We start from the raw sequence: 24,095 nt of genomic DNA on the forward strand, positions 1-24,095 counted from the left end.
TTATGTATTGTATGTTCTATATTAGTATTGTTATAGTACTAATAGTACAATATTATGTATTTATACATTATATGTAATATTTGTAGATAGCCTATTAGATGTCTATATTTATTGATTTATTAATATTTGTTTTACAAGTAATATATAATGCATAATATTATATATGATAATATATAGCATTTAGCATACAATATATAATATATAGTGTAGTATATAGTATGTACTACAGATATAATTTATAACAATGAAGTATAAATTATGTGTTATCTGGATTTTGCTCCCTGCATTTGACATTGTGAATATTGTATCTTCAGATTAGTTTTCCAACTGTTCTCTAGTCAAATGCATATAAAGGTTTCACTAAAATGCACTTTTCACATGTTTAGAACATTGAGTCAGTAGTGTCCCTCTCTCAGGAAGAAGGTGTAACATAGGAATAAGGGAGTAAATGGGTGAATGGTGCTATGGTGAATTGGTCTGGTGGGCTGAACAGTTAATCAATTTCCTGATTTTTTTTTTTTTTTTAATCTGAATACAAACATCCTGGATTTCTCATCCAGGAAATTTAAAATAATGTACAAAAGTTACATGCGAATTATACGCATAGCAATTAATTTTGCTATCTAGAGCCTGATTTCTCTATTAATGGAGTCAAAATTATATTTTTTAAGTCAAAACTACTCTTGAAGTCAAACTAAGGGCCTTTCAATCTCATACCTTAAAAAATGTATATACATAACATTTATATTACGTAGTCCTTTTCCCTTATATGTGCTCTATTTTGTGTATATTTCCATATAGGAAAACCAGATAACATCCTTGCTCTTGAATTGTAAGTTTGATCCTTGTTCTCAGAAACAAGTATGAACTATGTAGCTGAATGACTTGAAGCACGTTGGGTAAAGGGAATATAATCTTGTATAAATATTTAAAATGTTTTCTGTATTTATAAGGATGATTCCCTCGAGGAAACATGGTCTCTCAGGGTAGGAGTTAATTCAAAGCTAAAGCAGAGCAGCTGACTTTTCATATTCCCCCACACTGCTGAAACGTTGATTGATTCAGGAGCTAGTCTGGAAAGTGATGGCGTTGACATTAAAGAAAAAATAATTACTCACCCTCAGTAAAATACACAGAAAAGGGAACCCCACAGTAAGGTCTAGTCCCAACAGAGACGTCACACAGAAGATGAGTGATTGCTGATGAGGAAAGTGTGTTTGATGGTTTTATGATAGATTTTTGTTGTTTATCCTTGTTCTGCGTGGGTTGGAACTTGTCAGCCAGGAAGGAAGACCATCGAGACCTCCTGCGAAAGATGAAGCCTGTTAACGAGTTAAAGCCTGCCCCAAAGTCACCTGCCTTGGGGCAGTGCGGCACTCCAGAAGAGACACCACTCTGTGGTGCCTCCAGAAAAAGGTAAAAGGTGAGTGATTTAACTAATGAGAACTCCAATTAAATGGAATCTTTGCCATCCATAACTTGGCCAACACTGAGTTTCAAGCACAGACTAGGCAAGGCAATTTGAACACTTGCTGTATAAGATTATAGCAGTGCCCCAGACATCTCCGAGATGGCGATGGATCAGAAATGCAACAGTATTGATCTTTCTGGGACTCACTTTCAATGTGAAAAAGAAGTTAATGATAATAAAAAAAATCTGAGAGTGCTGAAGAGAACTGCTCCCTACATGATTTCACCAAAAGTGGTCTTTCATGAAACATATCGTTTTCATAGTAAACAACAGTTTTAAAAAATATTAAGTAAAGCTGCTTTTATAATGTTCTCCTGAACAGAAGGATTAACATTCTGTTGCCATAATTTTTAACCAAAAATATCTGTAAAAATCAAAAAGAATCAGAATGGCAGGTCTTTTTTAATATTGAATCATGTTTTATAATTTAAATTTTACAAGAAGTGGCAATTCTTTTTTCATATTGCTTTGTAAGAGAAAGAATGGAAATATCTTTTTTTTTCTGAGAAAACAGCAAATAAAAGCCTTCTATTTCACAGGTCCTGCTGTGGGCATTAGTATTTCTAGAGTTTGGCTCCTTAATGCGTTGGTAACCCTGGGTAGAAAAATACACAATTACTGTTACCATATGTAAACTGTACCATCTTTTAATTCTCTTAGTTATTTTTGCAGTGTTGTAGGAATATGTTTGGAAGTACCTTTGCTTCTTAAAATGATATATAAAGAGACTCTTTATCAGAAAGTTCTCAGCAGAAATTCTGACTAATTTTTTTGCATGTTCTACTGTTTTGTAGTGATGCAAATTTTTCTTTTAAGCAGTTAAATTCTGAACATGGGACTGGAGACACTTCTGGTAAAATGCACTAGTTATTGTTGGGTTACTGTCTGAAGGACTTACCTGAGATGGGAACACCACTGTGCTGGGAACTGTGAAAATGCTTTGGGCTGAGTCCTGGCCCTCTAAAACCAGCAGCAGAAATCTCATTTGAAGGAGCCAAGAATCAGGTTTCACCCACAGTGAGAGATGGTCCTTGTCTAGAAACTCTAGACCTCACCACTCTTGTGCTTTGGCAAGCGGCAAAGGAAACCTCTCCAGCCACCCATACACAGGGCAAATGCTCCAAGAGGTTCCTATCAATAGGACTCAAACACAAACAAACAAAACCCAAGGATGTGGCCCATGCAACAGCCCAAGTCCCTTTGTCTCTTTTCTGGAATTCTTCACAGGCCCCTAGATTTCTAATTGAAATCTGTAAAATGCCAAATTCATTATTGTCTCTTCATTGTGCTTCTAGGCAGAGGCAAAGGCTGTTATATGTCACTGCTTGGTATTGGCAGCATATAGTTAGACAGATAGACGCAGGCTTCATTTAGCATTGGAGAAATGTTCTTCCTGGAGTTTATTGTTTGTTTGGTTGTGGTTTTTGTTTTTTATCTTTTTTTTAAAAACAGTCTCAGACTAGAACTCCCTGAATCTTTTAGCTCCTATTTTGGAAATACCTTCACGGGAGGAGACTCCTAAGTTCATAGTCTCTACAGTGTTCTCAGATTGTAAGGTTTTCAACATGTCTTATATTTTAAGCTTGTATAATTCCACAGAGTGAGAAAAGTCACAGGTGGGCATGCCTTGTGTCACCTTCGCATCCTTACTTATACAGGGCTTCTAGAAGAGGAGGAAAAAACGGTTCATGGCTTGGTCAAAGAAACAGAATATTTATCTATTTGCCCTTCAAAGTGCCTCTTTCTTCCCCGAACAGATACATTACAGAGGAAGCAGACTGACTCTACTGCACTTGTGGGTATGGGATGGCAGTTCTCGTCTGAATGAAGTCGTTCAGATGGGAGAAGCAAGTAAATCGTGTTGCTAATCTAGCCCGCCCCTCTGTTCTGGCAAGCTCTTTTGATGACTGAGATGAGTTTAAATCTGCAGTGGGTGTGTGTGAGGAGGTAATATTAACAGTTCCAATCAGGAAAAAAAGGGCCAAGCTTTTGAGTATGCACGTTAACTAGCTATCTTAGCTATTTTAAGAGATGATACTGCTCTTCCTCACAAAGATTGTCTTATTTATAACCTAGGAACACCACACCTACCATTTAAAGCATCTTTACTTTATTCTATCTCTCACTGTATATACTCTTTCTTGTGAATTTCTTTGAGTGGCAATGAAGAACTGGTGAGCTCAACATTTCGTGGTGTTTGATCCATGTTCTGCTGCAGAATGTAAACAGGTAAGACTCCAACCTGCTTCCATTCGCAGGGTACAAAAAGCAATCCAGTTGCTCTTTTGACTGATCTATTTTGGCTGATCTATGTTGTATCCCGTTTGTGGGATTGTGAAGCTTTAGAAGAATGGATTATTGAAAGTCTTAAAACTGTTTTTTATCACATCTTATTCTGTCACCAGATTTCATATTTCATTAAGCTTCTCCACGTTCCAGTTCCATCATTGTTCCCAGAGTTCAAGGGAAAAAAGCCAGAGAAGACTGAGAAACATAAAAGGAAAATATGAACAAAATAACCATCTTAAGCCAAGTGTTGGTGGGAGGCGCTATGCATAATAGGGTAATCCCATGTTCCTGCAATAAAACAATCACATGATAGAGGATAAAGAAGAGTCACAAATAATGGTGGGAAAGTCTTCTATAAAGAACTTCAAGAATAAATATAATTAACAAAGGCGTTATTAATTGTGGGGAAAAGCACTTTGACCAGCCTTTCCTATGATTTGGAATGTTTACCAATGGTGCATACACAATTCACCAAGCCAATAAAAAGCAAAGGCTATAAAAATGTTAGCAGAGGGAGGGAGAAGCCTGCGCATTGAGCCTCAAAGGGCATTTCGGTAGTGCTGAACAGCCTTCTTAATTCACCCAAGTGTGATTCATACTTGTGCCTGAAGCAATATTTGATGTAACCTTGCCAGCCTGCACTGCCTGCAAGCACCATAACATACTTTTTTGGTGTCTTAAAGCTACCTGTCTACAGTGCCATGGCCCCAGCTGATGTGTCCTCCCTGTTCCCAGCATCATAACCCATGAGAGGTCCTCACAAGATAAAGTCCAGTGCTTTCTTCCATCATTTCTGCACCAAATCACTTTATGGATGCTGGAGCCAAGTGTTCCTCAACTCTTCTAGCTGGCATAAGAAACCACAGCAAGGTTGAAGCTATTGCCCCACAGAGAAAACAAGCTTGGAAAACAGATAGAAGACCAGGCAGTCAAGTTAAGCACCACACACTTGCATGGTGGCTACTTTGGCATGCCACCAAAATCTGTGAGGACAGGAAAGGGACAGAGGAATTTTCGATTGGCTGAATGCTAATCTGTCATGAATATCACGTATGAAAACTATCTATCTGTTACTGTTGAGGGAGTCTTATACAGATATAGAAGGGTAACTCTCTGCAGACCAGTCTTCAGACTACAAAACCTCCAGCCATCTACAAGGACAGTGCCACAACTCTTGATTAGGAAATCTGCCCGACAAAGTCACAGGACTATTTATGTGGGGCCAAGGCCTGGTTTGCAAATCCCTGAAGTGTTTCATCGTGTTAAGACCTGTGTTGATATGATAAAGGCTATGTTAGTTTTTACTAGCTGGAAACTATATTTTTATTTATGTCATAGTGTCACAATGACATATTACTATCTTTGCAAATCTAAATATATATATATATGAGGACTTTTTATTTTTATTTTAAACTGTAACAGTCTAAAATACTCCCTGTCATAACTAGAGAGAAGTTAGCAAAAGAGGAAGTGACGTCACAATGAAGTTATAAGTCAAATGAAATTGAATCTGAGAAAGATCTCATTGAAAAAATAGGCACTAATTGGGCAGCAAAATATTGTCTCTAGTCCCAGTGACTAGAAATCTGGCAGCTTTATCATGTATAGTTCTCCAACTTCTTTCAAAGCTGGTGTCAATTTCTGATTTAAATATATACATTCTATTTAATATTTGAATGAATAAGGTCAGTATTTTCACGGGTGAATTGTCCCATATATCCTGGGGCCTATTTCTGTGCTAAACTTCATATCCTTTTATAGTCCTATCATAGAACTGACTATACAGAAAGCTCATTGTTTGCGAGTTACAAAGAGAAGCCTACTAGTTCATGAAAAGAGATCATTTTTAACTCTGTTGCACATCCTTCAGCAGAAGCGTGTTCTCAGAGCAGCAATTTATCACTGCAACATGGTAAGTGTACCTGGAGACTGACAGTTGTGTCCTCTAGAAAGAGTTTGTTTCAAAAGTTGCTGCTTACTGTTGGCTAAGAGCTCCAGCTTATGTTCAAAAAGCCCCTCGTGGTTCCTTGCAGAGACCCTGCCCGCTAGACTGAAAATCCAGACAGCTGCCAGTATTTATCTCACTGAGTCCATTATTTTATCTTAGCGTGCAATCAGACAAAGTGAGAGAAAAACACACACACACAACTTTATGAGCACTAAGCCCACATGAGGCACATTTGATATTTTGGCAGAAAGCTTTCAATTTTCCAGCTGTGCCAAGTCAAGAAACATGCTAGGAAAAGAAACTAGTGCGTAATTAAGTCTTCCTTTTTTTTTTTTTTTTTTTTTTTCTTCCTTGAAGACTTCTGAGTTGTCTTTAATTATTCTCTCTTTCTCTCTCTTTCTCTCTTGGCTGAGGAAGTTGCTTTGTTTTTGATATTTTTTCAAGTGAGCTTTCTTGCCAAACAGGTTTGTTTAAGTTCTCACCATTCTACTGATTACTAACAAAACAGTTCAGCTTTCAAATACCAAGCAAGAAGAAGAGTTATATAGTGGGGAAAGGGAAACAGGGATGCAGCACTAATATTTATTTTATTACTATTGATGTTACGTTGTCAGTGCTGTTAAATGGCTCCTGCTGTTGGTATTGCCATTTCAGTCATGGTTCTTCCTCCTTTTCTTTCTGCTCGTGGCTATGATCTGTGTCCTTTTCTATGGCCCTTATGTGAGATGACCCTCCTGTCATCTTCCCACTCATCTTCTTTGTAACTCAATCGGTACGGCTCCTTGCACAGGTGAGTGGAGTTACTGTGAGGAAAGGACAAAGAAGATGTAAATAGGGAAAGTTCTTGGACTGTGGCTTGTCTTAATCTCAGTATCTTTTCTCACAAGCAGTAGGCACCGGGAGGCTGAATCCAGAGCAAGGCATTCTGAATATAACGATTAGTAAAGAAACTTCTGATGTAAGATTGCAAAACCCCCAGTGAAGGATCCACTATAATTGTGATGCTTGAGATCCTAGAGCAGAATATATATATATGTGTTGTGCTGGGGAATTTTTATATTTCTGCTCACTTAAAGGAAAACGCCAGTTTGCACTACCAGAGTTGGGCCTCCTCAGTCTAAATGTAGGTCCTTACTGGAAAAAGGTATGATGGTGAGAGCCAGGTCATGGTGCTGGAAGCTCACTGCAGTTACTGGTGGGCATAAATGCTGTGTTTTGTCTCTTTCCACTCCTCCCAGAGCAGCACCAGTCTCTAGATCTAATAATGTGAATGGTGCTAGTTGATCACCAGATTTAGTCTTAGTTTAGGGATGTGTCAGGGATCTATAGTTGTTCCACTCATGGGAAAGCAATTATGTAATCATACATATACCAAAAAAGGTTTTTCAGGGTATGGATTTGTAGGCAAATCCAGTGAATAGTTTTAATTGAAAAAAGGGATGAATTTTGAAATTTTAAAATGTGTTAAAAGATTTTTTTCAACAGTAAAAACATTTTGTCCTTTTTAAAAAACTTTGAATTTCCTTTTTTTTTTACATTGAGTAAATTCATGAAATTAAAAGAACTTGTGAGTTAAATCAAAGAGGCAGCTTGTTTCAAAATGTAATATTTTCAGGGTCCTCTTTAAAAAAACAGGAAAACTTAAAGATCTGTCTCTTCCACCTGAGCATATTTTCTTCCTCATTTGAAAAATTTGTTCATGGAAAGACAAGAACTGTTTTTTCCCCCAGGCCTAATTACAATCTCCTGTGCTGTCATTCACACTAAAAGCTGTCTCTATCCTATGTCTTCCTGAACACAAAGCCAAAAGATTAAAAAGAGAATGTGCAAAACACAGAACTGCTTCGCCGGAGTAGACTATCTAATGCTTAGAAGAAATGTAAGAGAAATGATATTTTTCACTGTATCCTAAAGAGGTCAAAGAGAACATGGAAGTTTCCCTCCTTCCCAGAGCCAAATGCTCCGTTTGTGTCTTCTGACTCCTTTCCACATATTCAGATAAATTTTTTCTTGGGATCTCAAGAAGAAAGAATTACCAAACACTCGGATTTGATTTTTACAATTGCATTTAAATAGAGGTTGAGATTTGCAGAGATCCAGGAGATCCAGACACTTCTTTTCCAGAAAAATGAACATTAACTTGAAATTGCCAGATGAAATGTTTTCAATCCATTTAAAAAAGAACTTTTTACATATACCAAGTATTAGGCAAGAGTCTGGTGTTGGTAATATTTTTTTTTTCATTTGTTTTATATATTTTCTACAAGGAACAGAAATGCGAAGCTTGCACCACAAACTGGAAAGGCAGCTCAAGTCAATTCAGACAATGAACAGCAGGGAGGAGGAATGTATCCACGAAATTAGTCAGGAGGGGCATTTCTGCCCACCAGAGGAGAATTCCTCTTCGCCAGCTGTGATATCATTTAACAATGACAGCTCTCTGGTTTGTAAGTGCAGCATGTGTTTTCAATGCCTTATTTGCAACTGTTTTCTGAAATAATGATTTAGGGTCACATCCTGATCGCTCGATCTGCTTGTAGTTGCTGTGCCTGTGGCAAGACGACTGCCGTGAGTAAGGTGAATAGGCTTGTGGCCTCCAAGGGAAAATTCGGGGTGCTTCAGACCTTGGGTCCATCCTTAACTCGTAAGAGCTAGGGATAAACTTTCTCCGTGGGTGGCCTGGGTCAGCCACATCCGTCTTTGAAGTGCACCATGCTGGCCACAGTTGGTGACAAGGTATTAGATGAGACAGCAGTTTCTGTGTTCATAAACCGTCCCTAACGTTTTGCTCTGAAGGCACCACAAATACCTTGTTAACAACATTTTACAGGAACGGCTTCAGGAAGGGAAGGGATTGCGGACATTCCCATGAACTTTCTTACCCCTTCTCCCCCCACCCCTCTGAAACCTAAGTCCTAAAGCAACTAGCATGTGTTTGATGAAAAGCCACTAATGTATATGCTCATCTTGCCCTAAGTGAGACGTAGCTGGATATTTACATGGCTTACGGAATGCTTGGTCTTTCTCAGCGCCAAGAAAAATAAAGTCACCAGCCACCCCCCATAATGAAAAATGAGGTGCTGCTCCCAGCCGTCTGCAGCAAGCCTTGTGGCGCTGCCTGATTGTTTGTTTGTTTTATTTATTTTTTATAACGTTCTAAAACTTGGTTCAGATTGTTTTGTTTCCAAAGCCATTGCCACTGAAGAGGCAAATAACGTTATTTTTATTTTAAAACATATATATATATTAAAAATACATACCTAGGGACTTCTGTGCATAATTTTTAAAGAGCATGGTACAGGAGAAAGCAGGTTAGTTTGGGACAGGCTGGAACTACATGCTGACAGCAGGAGATGCAAAGAGGGCTATTGTCTTTGTTAAAAATAAAGAAATGAAAGCTGGAAGAAATTCTTTCATTAAATTGAAAACAGCATTATCCAAGGAGTTTGCAGTATTAATTAAATCACGTGCTCTAAAATATAATTTTTGCCACACGGTAGCATTTCATTTTAGGACTCAGGCTAGAGATAGCAGCAAATGTCTGATTCTCCCCCTGAGCACAAGGAGGAGAGGATGTGTTTGAACAAAGGATTACCTTTTATGAAAGCCTTGTAGAAGGGTGAGGGGGAAGGGAGCTTGCTTTGTCAGTGAAAGAGAAAATACTCATCCCCTCCACCACTGCTTTGCTGTGGGCTGCAGAGGAGGAAGCCTACCTGCCGAACGTGCAGCGCTCTGCAAGCAACAGGACGAGCTGTTGCTGCGGGCTGTGTTTATAGGAAGGTAGATATTTCTGAAAGGGATAAAGCCGTTGCTCTCTCCATGCAGTAACTCCTCTCTGGTATCGGCAGGACCAGATGATTCATGAGTAGATGCAAAAAATCCCTCTTGCAAACAATAATGAAAAATCACCGACCTGAGAGATTCTGATTTTTTTTTCTATAGAGTGTGTATTATCTTGTGGCAGAACAAAAGCTGCTGAAGTGAATAGGTTCCTCAGCCCCAAAGGGGTCATTAGAAGGGAAAGGTTCTCAAGAAATAAATGCTTTAAAAACATTTACATTCAGAAACCTAAAGGCATTTTGCTGGAAGTTTAATCCTTACCTGCCCATGCAGCCTTGGTGATTGAGAAGAGTTTTAGTCCAGATGTGTGTTGTTTTCATGCGTTGGACACCACAGCCTACTGCACCTCGTATCATTTAAGTCCCCGAATCTGCTCTACTGTACAATGGGAAGGAAATCTGTTGTTTTGTAGGAAATATGTACCTGCAAAGGAGCCTAGGACATTAGAGAGACGTCAGTTCCCATGATGACCCCATGGCTCATCACACTGGTTGTGAAAGAAAGAAAAAGTCATTACAAGCCTGATCATGGATCTGCAGGTAATTCCTTGTTGACTCTAGTGATTGACTGGCACTCTGAGATGCGAAGTTTTATGTTTTATGAATTTCTCAAAAGGTGAATTCTCTATGCAACTATAGATATTTTGCTATGTAAACTTCTAAAGCATAATTAGAAAAAGAACCTCCTAAAACAGACCCTGAGAATTTCTTGGGGTGAATTTCCGTCAAAAGAAGGAAAAACACTGACTCCATCGATGACCACTGAAATAACCTCCCAAGTTATTTGCCTTCACTTTGAGTATTTAAAGCAAACTTAACTTACCAGGGATGTTTTTGTTGAGCCACCACTTACTGGGGTTGGTGCAGGAATTACAGGTAGCTACAAGAAACAGTTATTATAATGGTCTATTCTGTTTTAGTGAAGATTTACCTAGTAATCTCTCTTAGCAGTTTTTTTCCACATCAGGTCTGTGCTCCCCTCTGCAAGCATCACTGAGAAAAGGAGTTAACTAAGACTAAATGCTTCATTGTGAGTCTTCTGACTACAACAGGCAGAAAGGTCCTTCACACAGGACCCTTTGATTTTGGTATTTTTGAGGTTGTTCAATGAAAATACATGAGGTGACTTTTCCGCATGCATGAGACAGCTGTCCATACACGAGATCTTAGCTCCATACCTGTGGTATGGTTGCATTCACAGTGCATGGGACAGTTTCAGTACTTTACTCAACATCTCTTTGGGACATCCCGTATTTGCTCACAGTTATCTTAGAGGATGCTTATAGTTGATTTGGGGAGCCTCTGCTCTGGGCTCCGTCAGATTTCTTTTTACTGAGTTTTTTTAGCTAAATGTTAACACCATCCAGTTCCCACTGTCTTACCCAGTTGTGCAGCAGCCATGATTTTGCATTCATCGAGCCTACTCTTTATCCCATGGTACAGCTACTTTAAAATATAATTTCACACCTATTTTAGTGTTATAGATTCCTGTATATGGGTATAATTTCAAGTAACGCACTTGCCTCATCTTGTTTTCTTGTTTAATAGATGTATCCATTCCACGTATCTAGATTTAAATGCATTCTTGCAAAAGTCTAAAAAACACAGACTTAATTCCTCAGTTCTTCCTCAATAAAATCTACTGAAGAACATTATCTTGTGGCAGGATTTTAGTTGTAACATTTCGCTTTAGAAGTCCTCCATAATTTGCTACAAAGTAATAGTTTTCCCTCCATATTAAAACACATAGGGGTAAATTATATATAATTATGCTCTTCTGTTTGCAAAATGAAGTTTGCTGCCAATGATGGCCTAGGTGGGTGTAAGGTACAAGTATAAGGTAGTGTTTTTTGATACAGTATGAGCAGATCAACTACATATTTAGAAAGTACATCCTGTCATATATTGAATAGATTGCTCTGTTTTAAGAAATTGCTATACAAGGCAATAACGAGTCCTATTGTGGGAAATAAGGGTAATTCTGATGGGTTTTTTCAGAGACATAAGAACAGACTGCTTGCTTTAAAAGTTGTTAACACAGTTAGGAAGTGGTAAATTCCACTTTTCAGTATTAATTATTCATATTAGCCCGATGGTGTCTTTGCAGAGACTTACATATATGTGTATGAATTCCTATTCATTTGTTTGATGTCCTGGCATTGGAGGAGTTACTACGCAACCCAAGAGCTGTTTGGGGTGGTTAGCAAAGTGCTGAGAGCTCATTAGCGCAGCCTGGCTGCTAATGCATCTGTCCACAATGCCCAGTGTCATAATTGCACTGGCAACTCAGGGAGCTGCCAGCCACATTTCATTAGAGGATTTCCTCAAGCTGTTTTCATATGATGATCTCCTCTCGGAATCTCTGTTCTTGAGTGTAAACGCATAGGGCCAGGCAATGTATGTTGGCCCGGTTTGAGCAGCTGATTATCTGTCCATTGGATTTCAGGGAAGATACTCCAGATCTTTACTCAAACAATTAACATCAAGATTTAGCCCTTTGACTCCTCCCTGCCAGTTAGTAGAATTCTTCTTTTTATTAGAGTGTAATTCCCACTGAAGAAAATGACCTTTGGCATATACCCTTCTGTACACACACAAAGAGGTATGGGTTCTTACCGCCCTCTACTACACAGGAAAGGGAGTTTGGGGTGATGGTGGACAGTTCATTAAAAATACGACCTCATTTCTTTGAGGTTAGTTAAAAGGGCAATCAGGATGTAAAGGATTATCATGGGACAGTCAGACAGGGCAGAGCACCAGCAGGCATCGCGTCCCTGCACACTGCCGTTTGAATTCTGTGGTCACTCCATGCCCAAAGGGATCTAGGAGAAGGGGTACACACAAAACTGGCAAGCTTGGTCAAAGGTGCAAAAGGACTTCTGTTTGCTGCAAAGCTTAATAGACCATCCTCTTCAGCTTGGAAAAGAGAGTGGAGGTATAACAGAGGTTTACAAAGGCATAAATTATATGGACAAGTGCCCTCCTGCTGCACTGCGCCTCATGCTTTTGCTGCGAGTATTTTCTATGAGTAGAAGCAGAGGGAGGACAAGGGACTGAGTGAACATTTGGTTGCACTCAATATGGTGCTCTCTCCCTCCTCACTTGCTTCTTCACACCTGGGTACGGCTCTTCCAGTGATGTATGGGGAGAAATATTGCTGGCCGTGGGTAGGAATTGGTTGGTACCTCTGAGCCCTGGCTCCCATCCCTGCCCCAGAAGCTTTGCCCTGTCCCATACCTCTTGTCACAGACAGGCTCTGCCACAGCACCTGCTGGTTTGCAAATAAAATGAGGTAGTTCTTTTTCTGTAGCCTTCCTGTAACTTGTTTACCTAGAAATTTCCCAGGCCTGCCTCTTCCCCAAATGTAAGTCTTTCATAACAACATCTGATTGTATGAAATGAGATAAATCCCCATTTGCGTGAAACAAGAACAACAAACGGATGTCACATTCTGTGTAGTACTTAAGGCTTTAATTGCATCCCCCCTCTTAAAAGTGAGGCGAGGTGATTATGATAACAGGCTGTTTATCTTACATTTGTCAGCAATTAGCCTGAGAAGGTGCTTGCCCTGACAATTTTCTGATCAGGAGCCAGGATGCAAGGGAAACTCTTTTGTCGCAATGCGTTTTCTTACTGCTGTTAATCCGCTCCCTTTGATTGATTATTACCCATATGGATCGTTACCAAAGCGGGATTATCTACAGTACTGATAGTGAAAAGCAGAGGGGATCTGGTTTATTTCTGGCTTGATTTACAGATGAGAGTAAAGCTGGGAGGGAAGGAGGAGTACATGGATGCGTTTCTTTGGGAGTGTTCAGCTTCAAGTACAACTGATCTTTCGCTCGTTAATATGTCTGAGCAAGGTGTATCCAGCATCCAGGATTATCCTTGCTTAAGGCATGAGCAACCACAGGAGAAAGAGCCATTGCAAAAAGGATTGCATCAGTTTTACTTAAATTCCTTAAGTGTCCTGTTAGCTTGGCTGAACAGGGAGTTGACAGATTATAGAGGGCTTTCGAAAGCAAGAAAAACTGCAGAGAAACAGGTGACATTTTGAAGATGAAATATATTGAGCTCTCTTGCACTACTAAGCCATAAGGGCATAGTATTAGGTCTTTTTTCTCCCCTAAGTTTTAGACTGAAAGGACCTTACTGATGGGTATTGCGCTGGGTGTTTTCCACTTGTTCTAACAGTTCCTTGTCTGACATGGTTGAAAATATTTACAAGTCTTAGGACACTGTGTCTTAAGTCCACTGATGATGTACTCCAGGTGATGTCAGTGTAAATTGGGCCTGACCAGGGAGTGGAAATAAAAACAATTATGTGAAATTGTGTTGTACCAAACCTTTAAATGAGGCAAGGTAAAACTGCCAAAAGTTTGAAGCACTTTCATTCTTTCCGAAAGCAACTCAGAAAAGAAGCTTGCTGGTTCCCAAGGTTCAGGTTAATTATTTTCAAGAAAGTGAAGAATAATCTTGATTAATGTTGATGAAAACATTTGTGATGAGCAAATGCACTTAAAGAAATGGCGAATCTTTATCCGGGTTACATATGATAACAGATGAATAGTGAATATTTTTTATATCATTTTCTTAAGGTGAGAGAAAGTAAAAGACAATTTTTCTGGAGTTCCTTGCTACATGTTTTTCAGGTGTTTTCTAAAATAGTTAATTTTAAAAGGGCAGTGCTGGGTTAAAGGGTTCAACTTTAGAAATTAGGGTTGTAAAATACCAGGAATCACCCATTTAAAAGTGCACGTACAGATCATAACCATTCAGACTCAGCATTTGGTTTGTGAATTTATTCCACTGATACTTTATGTTTGTATGCACCAGACTCAAATTACAGTTGTCACTCTGAGAAGTTTTAGCAAAAACTTCAGTCACAGTTGGGTCACAGGTGAGTGAGAAGCTGAGACGTATGCAAAAGCTGTTTAAGGGATATAGCTTCGTCCACTTTTCAAAGCTCTGTGGACAGATCAGCTGATGAAAACTTCCTACTGAAGGTATGATTTATATAGGGAACAGTGTTTTATTTGGTAGAATTTGTACCAGCTACCAAGAAATGCGACAGAGATGAGCAAACCTATTTTTCTCGTCAGGTAGCTGAACTTACAACACAAATTTGGCAGGATAAAAATGCTGCAACACTCAAAATTGCTGCTCATTTGAATAAATCAGTAACTGAATTAAACAGGATTACAAATAATTTCCAAGTAAATTAGGGGGGTTTTTAAATGTGATTACAAACTCCTGAAATTCTTATTTTCAACTTGATTCTGTTTGCAGTTACTGCTGCGGGACCTTTCCTTTGTCAGAGCTGAAGTCTAGTAGCTTTAGGTCATTTTTGTATTCCCTTGACCCAGTAAAACTACCAGAAGCAATCTGTGGGTAAAAAGGTTTCTCCAGAAGAAAAAAATAAGTTAATTGAATATGTACTATTCTGCATGAAACTGGTAACTGGGCACATGGATTTGAGATGCACTTAGGGAACAAAAAGTTGCTTATGTAAGGGGATAAGTAAACATAATGGAGTAGAATTAAGAAATGGAGGTTTTGGAATGTGTATCAAGAAAAAAAAGCTTCCTAACGGGTAGGATAGGCTGAAAATAATCATTCACAGGAGGCATTGCTCAAGACAATTTAACTTGATGGGACAAAAAAGCCAAGAAATGACTGAGTGAATCCGACTGAGTGAATCCAACTGAGCTTTTCTGTCTCCTTACATACATCGTTGAAGAGTGCAGAAAGGGAAATGAGAGGCGAACATTTTTGAATGAAGACACTGAAACCAGTACTCATGCTCCCAGGGAGGCTAAGATCTAGCTTCAAAAAAGGATATTCATGCCGGTCTAAGGACTCTGGCATCCAACGTAGGTGTGAAATCATGAGTTTCACGTCCTGACTCCTACCCCAGGGACCGCGCATGCTAACATCACCCTGCTGGATAGACTTTCTCTAGGGATGGAGGCTCAAACAGCAGCTCCTCCACCAATGTGGTGTCTGACAGGAGACATTTTTGAATCTCCTGCCCCAGGGGTGCTGATACCCCCACCAGTGCAGCAGTCCAGTTTCAGAGGTGATGGTGGAGAACGGTTCCTCCCCTGGACAGCCTAGTTATTGGAGCAGGCTCCCGGCAGAACCATCAGGGCAGTCTCCTGCTGAACGTTGAATCCAGGCCCTTCAGCTCAAAACAGATGGCTGCTCTGTGCCATCCAAAAAGTGACTCAAACATCATTCGTGTTTATTAGGAATAAAAAGTATCTGTTCCTGGCTGCTATTAGGTGCCCATGGTTTTGTAAGAGACCAAACAGAGAAGACCATGAGAACTGTGGCCTGATCAGATTACAGGGGGGACAAGTGGAGGTAACGTGAAGTCAAACTGCAGCTGAGTGTTTGCGTGGAAACAGGACTCAGTGCAGACAACGCCTCAGGCTAAGGCTGGAAGCACACAGTGATGTTAGTTGCTGCCAGGGCTAAATGACAGCCAAGTGCGAGAGGGTTTTCTTTGGCTGGGTAGTCTTAGATCCTCCAGCTAAGTAGTGCTGGGGAGCATTATTGTTTCTCCCCAGAAGGGACACGGGAAATGAAAAAGACCTGTCTCAGTCCATAGGCTCTCCAGAGTTGTCCATACTGAACAAAACCACAAAGTTTTGGGTTTCAGATGAAGTTTATCTTAAAGTTTGATTGACTGTGTGAAATGGCCCATGTAATGCCTGCTGAACTTTTTTCCTCAGACCAGAAAGGAAGTGAAGCATCTGCTGTCTTATATGTATTGATGTGCAAGTATCTGTATTTCCTGACTGACACCTCTGTATCAACGCAGGCGTTTGATCAGGAGTCCCTGTGGATGTTAGGCAGTGAATCTAATGGGATTTGGCCATGCTACAGCTTCCTTCCTTCATGGATTTGAAACAATTTACAAAAGCAAACCAAAAAACTCCTATCATGAACAAATCCCTTCCTCATCTCTTCTCCAGTATCCTTGACTAGGCTTTTTCATGGGTCACGTTGCGCTTGCCCACAAAGCCTGCTAAGATTATTTTCCCCCACATGTTTGAAACAAATGGGAGTTGTGTAGATACAACCGCACACAATGTGTTGGAAAGCTGCACGCCAAACTCTTTTGAGCTGAATTACAATGGGTTTGTTTGAACAAAGAAGTAGAGACACAGCTAAAGCCTGAGCACTGGAGACTTCTATAGCTGCACCATGCCCAATTTTTCTCTCAGTCTGTGCAAACCATTGTGAGAGCTCAGGATAAAGCACACATGGAAATAGAAGGGATGAGCAGTATGCAGATGGTGAGGTCTGTTCTGTTGGATGCTTTATTACTCGGTTACCAAAAAGGTGAGGATAGATATGGGAGCTCTTGTTAATTAGAAAACAACAAAAACCCCTAATCTAAACCCTATAATTTCCAGTGAGATGGCTGGAGGAGTATTCTGAGATAACTTTGTGATTATTTCTCTTTCTGCCTACATTCTTCAAGAAAAAAGTAATTTTTTCTTATAATTCATATTCATTGAAAAAGTTTCAAGGAAGCTGGTAGAAAGTGTTCTGTCACAAAGTTTTAGGAGAAGTTTTAGCATTTTATTACAGTGCATGTTTAGCACAAATTTCAGTGTCCTAGTCAGAAAGAGACAAGTTTATTTCCACCTGTTGGTCTTTCTGGTACATATGTGTATTTTGTAGTTTTGACTATTTTGGCTCTGTATCTGAATTGGAAAAAAAAGTTTTCAAAAATTCTTCTGTTCTTTTGGTTACTCAAAACCAAACTATTCATTTTTCTTGGCATAATTGCACATCTTTTGGGGGCCACTCAACTTATGTGTTCATTGCATAAAGACATATAGGAAGTGTTGCTGTCTACTCAGAAAGAAAGAAAGAAAGACCACAGAGTTCCTTTCTCCAATCTAAAATAATTTCAAAAGCACCTGTGGTGAGGGATGGGAGAGGACAGGAACATAGCAATGCATATTCACCTTCATTTTTATATTAAGAAGAAAAAATATGGGTGGAAACCAGGAGCTACTGAGGAAAAAGCGCTGCAGGGAGAAGAGGTTACTTGCTCTTGGTCTTCTACATGTGGCGTCATCTCCTCTCCATCAGAGGTTAGCAATGAAATGGCTCATCACACCTTGAACTGCCAATGGTATGATTGTCCTGAAATCACATTAGAAAAACTAGTCAGACTGGGTTAAGTAGTGTAAATACATTGTGGTACCCTGGCTATTTCCAATGGTTAAGCAAAGTCAGCTGACATAGCCCAAAACAAATTAGGAGCACTCAGAGGAACAGTTGTACTGTCAGTCTGGATGTCAGCAAATTTAGGAAGGGGGTAGCAGTGCTGAATTTGTGGGGTATCTTGGAGTGAATATCTGCTTCCAGGGCAGGATCCAGAGTGTCTACCTGCATTTTATGGGGGAGATTTTTCTCAAAAAAAAATATTAAATTCAGAGTAACCCTCTTTAGATCTTCACCTTTGTTTCCAGAGCTTTATTTTTCCTGAAGTGGTACCAACTATGTTGCGTGACAAAATTACAAGAAGTAGTTTAATAACCACCATACACTGAAAGAAAAATCACCTCAAAATCTGACCTCTTCAAATCAACAAAACTTTCCTCCCTCCCCTTGTCCCACCTTTTTTTCTTTTTTTTTTTTAAATGCAGACTTTGTCTAAGGCATTTAATCAGGACATCTTTGCATATTTCTCTTAATTCATGACAGTGACCATCTAGATATCCTCTCTTTTAGACATCTTTTTGCCATTTTTAAAGGGATTGAGGAATTAACCCTCTAATCACAGACTGTTCTGTCTCAGTGTGGTTCCTTTCTAGCAGTAATACTGGGATAATGTAAAGTCAAGTCCTTGGAAGAACCTGGACATTCATCCTTGGATAGCCTTTTTCGATAGCAGATGTGTAAGGTTTAGTTAAACCCATTGCGGGGTAGAGCATGCCTGTTTATGGATTTCATTAGAGACACAGAGCATGAGCCAAGCTTTTTGAAATTTACAGTCTTTCTGACAAATCTAGACTGAACAGAGAGCAGAGGCTGATAGATTTTAAAGGTCAGAAAGAACTTTTATGACCATCCTGAGCTGGGTGAACAATTGACAATGAAAAAATTAATAATTTATTCAATGGCATTAAGTATGTTTTAAAATGCTAATCAAGAAACAAAGGGAATAGATTTATGAAAGTCATAGTGAAAAAACACTACAAATACAATGTTCCTTTCACCCATAAGACAATCATATTTTAACTGGAGGTGCGGGGTTTGCCATCTCTTTTATATATGAGAAGAGAATATGTTCAAACAGCTCATGCCTTTTGATTCAATAAGCTGCTTCAACCACGTTTTCTGATCCGTAAACGGCAATCCACGCTGTACTGTATCTGCCATCCCTGAGCACCCTGAAGGATGGTGAGAAAGCATGAACGCATTCCAAACCAGGAGACAGAGCAGCAGCTGACTACACAGATGTCACCATTCATTAAAAACGAAGACAAAAAAATAACTGTCTCAAGTATGCACACTGAGTTTCTAGAAGCTGTCTTTTTTTGCCTTTCTAACTTCAGTAAAGATCACAAAACAGTTGATACATTATCTAAGTTGGGAGGTCCAATCTCTGTCTTTTTTGGCTGGAAATATCGAGTAGGAGATTTCTGCAGCATCTGTAATGACTGAAGGAGCCCCATCTACTGTGTTCTCAGATTGGGCTGGAACGGGAAATAAGATAAGTTTTTGGGATGCAAAACTAATTCGCTCACTTTGGAGGGGGAAGAACAAACTACAGGACTATTGTGCCAGCCCAAGAATAATAGGGTTCTTATACCTCTTCCAGAAGAGTCTCACAAAGTTTCCAAGTGCTTTAGTCACTCTGTAAGAGCTTGTGAAGTTTTGGAAGAAATAGACGAAAAAAACAGGAAGTGCCAACTTGAAACTCTGTTTTGTCCATACTGGCAGGTGGGTACAACCACAAATAAATGATTTATTTACAAAGCACATGTCACACTACGCTGCTTGTAGCTGCAGTCTTTATTTGGAGTTAGATTGGGGCATATGAAGGGAGGGGGTTGAGAAGATCAGGCCATATTGTTCCAGGATGGGCATGAGGACATGTTGTCCCCCTGGTCCTACTCTGAAGCATGATCCCTGTGCAGGTTCCTCATCAGAGGGGAGGAAAACTTATGCAGTTACCTTCACAGGTGAAATATCCTTGAATTTAGGAAGTGTGCTGCTGGTACAGCAGCTTTTCTCGCTGGCGCAGAAAGGGTCTGTATCCACCCAGGTGCCATGAGCTTGCCCGGAGCAGAACCAGTGCTCCCTGCCTGGTCGCATCCCCACCACCCAGCTCTTTGAAAAATAATTGGTTTTGTTTCAAAAGCAAACCTTAATCAAATTCTGCCTTTTCATTTACTGATTTAAACAAACAAACAAAAACCTCAGAGATATAGTCTTGGTATGTTTTTCTGGGGGGTAAATTGCACACAGGGATATATTCCAAACTCATGTCAGAAAAGCCACACTAGAGAGTTTCACTTATCAAGGCTTCGTATAAGTCATTCTGCTTGGGTTTAGTCCCAAGTACAGCTTTCGGTTTAGATATAAGCAAATGCAAAACAAAGCTCTTTTGAAAGGCCTCTGTTTGGTATATTTTTTTGCTGACACCATAGCAAAATGTAAATATTGTATTGAGTTTTCTGCTACTCTGCAGCTGACCCCAGGTACTCTAACAATTTGTCTTGAGTGTGCTCCAGAGGTTTCTGACCTGTAGCCAGCCTTCGGCTCTGCTGCTCTGAGCTTCAGGTTTGTAATAAAAGTCAAACAGTGACAGATTTCATTCAGTAACTGCCTAAAGAATTACTATAACCACTGCCAGTTAAAAGAATCCTGTCTTTGAAGGATAAATATTAATTTACCTCATATGAATTAGGCATCTATCAGAGAAATAATTGGAAAATTCCCTGTGAGCTACATCTGGAGCTTAGAAGTACATGTCCTGTTCCACTATATTTGCTACTTTTATAGAGAAGTTAAGATACTAGGTATCTGCTTTCAATTACCCAATTAAAATACAATTAACCAGTCCAAGTGAACAAACAATGATTTCTTTAAAATCCCACTTTTAAAATGTAAAAATGTTTGTGGGAATCAGATTTCCATGGTTAGGATGTTTTCACTTAAGGAACCATCCTGTGAATTACCGCTGAGAACAGACTTTTTTTTTTTCTTTTCTTTCTTTTTTTTTTTTTTTTTTAAAGAAGTTAGCACATTTCCAGCTCTGCCATGTATAGAATAGGGTCATTTGGGTTAAGTAGAAGTAATCTTTGCTTTTACTGAAATGATGTTATGGGGCAGATCCTCAGCTGAATTTAATGACCCTAGTGGCTCCCCAGAAATCACTGTTTGTATAGAGACAGAAATGGGAAAGACTACAATGGCAGATGCTTGACACAATACGAACCGGGCAGTTTATTTGTAAATCTGAGAGAGAAACTATATTCAACACAGTGATAAACTTTGATAAGCACTTTGTGTTTGAGAAGTCTGAAAGTAAGGATAATTTACAGATTAAAATATTTGTCTAGTTATAAACCAGTCTGCAATAAATTACTTTTAAATAAAAAGAGTTTTCAGTGTTACTACATATTAAAATCATAGAATCGTAGAATGGTTCAGGTTGGAAGGGACCTTTAAAGATCATCTAGTTCCAACCCCCCTGCCCTGGGCAGGGACACCTCCCACCAGACCAGGTTGCTCAAAGTCCCATCCAGCCTGGCCTTGAACCCTTCCAGGGATGGGGCAGCCACAGCGTCCCTGGGCAACCTGGGCCAGTGTCTTACCACCCTCATTTTATAAAATGTATTCCTTATATCTAGCTTGAATCTGCCCTCTTTAAAACTGTTACCACTTGTCCTATTGCTACACTCCCTGATGTCCTTCCCCATCTTTTCTGTAGGCCCTTTAGGTACCGGAGGGTGCTGTAAGGTCTGCCCAGAGCCTTCTCTTCTCCAGGCTGAACAATCCCAGCTCTCTCAGCCTGCCTTCATAGCAGAAGTGCTCCAGCCCTCTGATCATCTTTGTGGCCCTCCTCTGGACTTGATCCCACAAGTCTGTGAATTTCTAATGTTGGGGGCCCCAGAGATGGATGCACTACTCCAGGTGGGGTTTCACCAGAGTGGAGCAAAAGGGGAGAATCCCCTCCCTCACCCTGCTGGCCATGCTTCTTTTGATGCAGCCCAGGATGCAGTTGGCTTTCTGGGCTGCGAGCCCACATGCCAGCTCATGTTGAGCTTCTCATCCATCAACAACGCCAAGTCCTCCTCAGGACTACTCTCAATCCCTTCTCCACCCAGCCTGTATTTGTGCTTGGGATTGCCCCAACCATGGCAGAACCTTGCACTTGGCCTTGTTGAACTTATGAGATTCTCACAGGCCCAATTCTCAAGAATTTCAGGTCCGTCTGAATGGCATCCCTTCCCTCCAGTGTGTCGACTGCATCACACAGCTTGGTGTCGTGTTATGTGGGACGTCCAACCAAGCTAAAACAGAAAGACAGCAAAAGAGGAAGGAGAGAGGTGATAGAAACCCCCTTGACATTCCACAAGTTGTTTTGCAGCTGAACTGAGACCCTGATGAGTTTTCCCATCCCTCTGTCTCTCTCCTACACCATGTTGTCCTGTGCCCCTTCTCCAACCTCACAGGGAGCTGGGATCCCCCTCCTCTGGTCCCTACCTTGTAACCAGCCTAAGAAACTTCCCTTTCATCTATCTTCCTTCCCCCTTAAAAAGATCTTGCCTGTGCTCTTCCAACAATGGTCCCTTCTAGCTTTAATGTCTAATTATATTGCTCCAATAGATACAGACACAATTCCTTATGATGGTAATAGACACTAATGGCGTACTAATGAGTTGTTTCACTATGGGCTTAAGCAGGCATTTCCATACTGTGTGTAGCCCATGTGGATATTTCTATGCATATTACTTTGATAAATGGACAGATTGAAAAAAAACAACCCTAATGCTAGCACGATGGTCTCCTTTTCCTTCTCTGCCCTCCTCACTATTTCCCCTAATGTGATTTTTCGAAACCTTATGTGTTTCCTACCACTTTAAGGTCTTAGCAGCGCACCAGAACCTTAAGTTTATCTAAAACACGGGGTGGACTTACATAGATGGGACCATATGAAGCAGCTCATACATGTATCTCTACTCTTGGATAGTCAGCCCTTTGAAATAACACACAATCAGCACTGAAAATTTTATAGACCTCTCTTGTATCTTGGATATTACAGGGTATCGTGAAAAACTGGAAAGCAGTCAAAGAGTTGGACCTTAGTTCTTAGTTAAATGTCAAAGTCAATAATAAGGAAAAGGATTTGCAAACATGAATGGGATTACTCAAATTCAGGTTGCTGACAGTCATTTAATTTATGCTGATTCGGTTAAAACACAATGAATTTTATGACCCCTTACCCACCCTATCCCTGCGATATGGAGGAGAGGGTGGAAATGTTATCATGTCTCTGCACATATTTTCTGTGGTCCTCTGGAGCAGTATTCATGCTGCGCCCCGTGTGAGTGACATTTGTACTGACCAGCCACAGGAATTTGGCCTATATGAAGGAACTTGACAGGGTAACATTCAACAGGGTAAAGTCTCCTAACATTTTTTATACCATTTGTTACCACATTGACCCAAATGCCTGGGCAATTCTGTTCTTGGAAAGTGTGTGTGGGGAGACAGATGCAGTATGAATTTCCACGCATTCCCGTGCACTCTTGCTTGCACAAGATCTGCACGGGTACTGCGGACCTTGCTGAGAAGGAGCACCACCATTAGACTGGTTTGGTCAATTGTGTTTGAAAAGGCAACGGTGCTTTACAGGCATCAAGAGAGACATTTTCAAGCACTTGGTGGGGTTTTAGCTACATGAGTCCCATCAACATCAATGGGACTCAAGCAGCCAAATCCACATGCATTGCACTGAAAATGTATCCCTGAGGGCCCAATTCACAGCAGCAGAAACAACACAAGCTATTTTACCCCCAGGACTTTTGCTTACGTGATCCATGAAGAGAGCAAAATACACTTTGTGGCTCATTAAACCTTTTCACAGTACACAAGTGAACAGGCGCAGCTGGGTAATGGTTGGTGCTCTCCAGTTGCTGCATGAGGAGCCAGGGAGGCATGCTGTAGTGTACGTTCTTTGTGCATTTAAATATTTTACTGAGATTTTCCTCAAAAAGAGACACATTAATTATCTGGAAACCCTGGTGCTTGTAAAGTATCAGCACCTTTCTCTGGAGAAATGTGTTTAATGAGCCTTTCAGCTTCATGTCCGACTGTTCCAGTGATCGGCAAATCCATCATTTTCTTGCCGTCTTTCTTCAATCTGATCATTATTTGGTGGGCTGTGTAAAAGTCTCAATCCTGATTTCTACTGACTCAGAAAAACCTCAATTAAACATGAAGTTTCCTTATAAAACATGTGTCTGCTCCTCTTTTTTTTTTTCATATTTATTGCCTTGAGCATATT

This window comes from Larus michahellis, chromosome Z (assembly GCF_964199755.1).
Source record: "Larus michahellis chromosome Z, bLarMic1.1, whole genome shotgun sequence".
Taxonomy (NCBI): Eukaryota; Metazoa; Chordata; class Aves; order Charadriiformes; family Laridae; genus Larus; species Larus michahellis.